Source organism: Grammomys surdaster, unplaced genomic scaffold (genome assembly GCF_004785775.1).
Source record: "Grammomys surdaster isolate TR1022 unplaced genomic scaffold, NIH_TR_1.0 676, whole genome shotgun sequence".
Lineage (NCBI taxonomy): Eukaryota > Metazoa > Chordata > Mammalia > Rodentia > Muridae > Grammomys > Grammomys surdaster.
The window spans coordinates 125,816-128,330 of record NW_021605095.1 but is presented as its reverse complement, the minus strand read 5'-3'; the positions used below and the strand labels follow the sequence as shown (position 1 = coordinate 128,330).

Below are 2,515 nucleotides of genomic sequence, written 5' to 3'. Positions count from 1 at the left end.
TGTGTGTGTGTATGTGTGTATTTATATATATATATATATATATATATATATATATATATATATATATATATATTAGGACATATTTTAATAAACTTAGTATTTTAATGAAGATTACCTTTGCTCATTGTGTGGTATTATATCACAAAACACTGTCACATGAAAATCAGCACACAGCTCTGAAGCTCATAGACTGTAAGTAAGGAATATCTTTCTACTCACAGAGACCCCAGGTGAGAAGTTTAGACACTAGGCTGTTCCTTACTGTCCACCCTTGCAAGGTAAATAGGAACACATGGTCAAAGATGAAGTAGAAATGTGGAGGCTACACAACCTCCTTTATACACATACATCCTTCGATGACAGCATGGGCCCTCCTATAAAGTCAGCGAAGTGTGTTTCTCAAAGGGAGAATAGCGGTAACATCTGAATAAAAATGCAAAGCTGAGCCAGGACTACACAGAGAAACCCTGTCTTGAAAAAAACCAAAAAAAAAAGCTGAAGAAAAAGAGCAGATGATCAAACTCTTATGTTCGTTTCATGGAGAAATCTGGAATCCTCATAGGATGCAGATCTACAGCCCAGTGCATGATGACACCAGTACCTGCTGGTAGAAGCCATGATCTCCCTACAGTCATGTCTACACAGGCATCACAGAGTGTCTGATTAGAGCCAAGAATGAGGCCACGTGGTAAACTGTCACCCCAAAAAATGAAGTGCAAAATCAACTTCTATGACTCCAGAGCGAAGCCAGGTCAAAGCTTTGGTGTATGCTGGAGGTTGTTTTGGTGACAACCAAAGCTGACTAAGATTCTCTACTCCAGGGTTTGTCCCCAAAGCAAAACTCCTGGTCCATGAAGCTCAACACCTATGTAAATAAGAAACTGTACAAAGAGAAGAAGCCACCATCCCCTTTGCAAGGGCTATGCAGCAGTTCTGAAGGCACCACCACAGCCACACACTTTGACAAAACTCAATGTACAGTAATTGGTGGACTGCTGGGCCAAGTTCCAGAAAACATGCAGTGACAGTTCTCAGACTGAAACATAAGCTGGGCAAGGAAAGACTTGAGGCAAGAAGAGGTGCTGGAGTCACCCACTGCCTCTGGTAGGGACCGTTTCTAATAGTAGAGGCTGCTTCTCAGTTGCTAGCTGTCAGACATCATTTCCTCCTCATCTTCCTTCCTATCAAGTTCAAGTGTCTGAAGATTCATGAAGCAAGACATATTCTCTGCTACTGAACCCAAATTTAAATGCATCATCTTCTTTCAGTTCTTAGTATCTCTGTGACTCAATAAGCCTGTTGAAAAATGTTCCCTTTCCTGAGCTGAGGTCAATGCTGTAGGGCTTCACTGTCTGCCCAACCATGCCATCAGCACGGGTGTACTCTCCAAGTCAGTACTGGAAGACTGCATGTTGCTTTGAGCCAGAGGGATGGTCCATGGGAAAGTCTGTGATGTGTCGATGTCTACCCAGAAGGTCCACACTCTGCTGATGGGTATACAGGACTGGAAGTACCTCATCATTTTTAAAAGAGTAGAGACGCCACCGTTTTGGGGGGATTCTGGCTTCTAGGGGCTCCCTCTTTTAGTAACCACACCCCCAAAGGTATTAGTGTCCTTGAGAAGTGCCCAAGAATGTTCAAAGCTTGGTTTTTCTTTGAGGGGCACCTCTTCTGTTCCCAGCAGGGCGAAGGAACACCTACTGAGCCTCACCTCCAGCACTTTCATTCTGCTGGCTGTGCTCCCTGTGTCTGCCATTATGAAAGTCCCTCTCTTCTTCCTGGGCCTGCAGGTCTGCCTGTCTCAATACAGTCCCTGCCCACTGACAGACCTCTCCTTAGAGCTCTTTCTTTGGCGGCAATGACCCCAGTGCTGGTCTGACTCACTATTCTGAGCTCTCCTGTGATTCTGTTCTGATGGCTCCTGGTGGTGTTGAACCTCTCGTCCTGTCCATGAAAGGTCCTCATGTTCCTGTTTCATTTTGACCGTGGTGTAGTGAGGACTCTGGCTTCTCTTAGTCCCAGGGGACTTGCTTCTTCTCCAGGAGGGCTTACTTTTCTTTTTGGCTGGGGACTGGCTTGCTCCCTGGACTCCACTCCTGGGGTGACAGGCATTGCCATGCTTGTGGCAGGCAAGGATGGGCTAGCAGCGGGAGTGTCAGGCCCGTGGGTGGTCAAAGGATTCGGGATTTAGATGCTCCTGATTCACTACCTTGGTCCCCAAATCTTCGCCTGAGCAGTGTCTCATCAGGCCACTTCGCACCTGATTGCTCACTTATCCCCTCCTCCTCCTCTGCCTTCATCCTGAGGCCATACCGAGATTCACTTGAATGGTCCATTGACCTTTTTTTTTTTTATTCAAGCTTTATTACTTTTTTGGGAACTCTAGTTCACAATTAAAATGCTTAGGCCATTTGAAAGTACTAATGAGAACTCCAGCCACAGGAGGCCTGCAGGCCTAGAGCTGAATCTCCACTTCTTCAACAAAGAGAGTCAGTCTGTTCCTGAAACAAATATC

General features: G+C 45.6%; 1 pseudogene; it reads right to left on the bottom strand.

The window, feature by feature from the left end:
* Positions 1 to 1,144: 1,144 nt before the first annotated feature.
* Positions 1,145 to 2,245, bottom strand: LOC114633456 (annotated as a pseudogene).
* Positions 2,246 to 2,515: the final 270 nt, after the last annotated feature.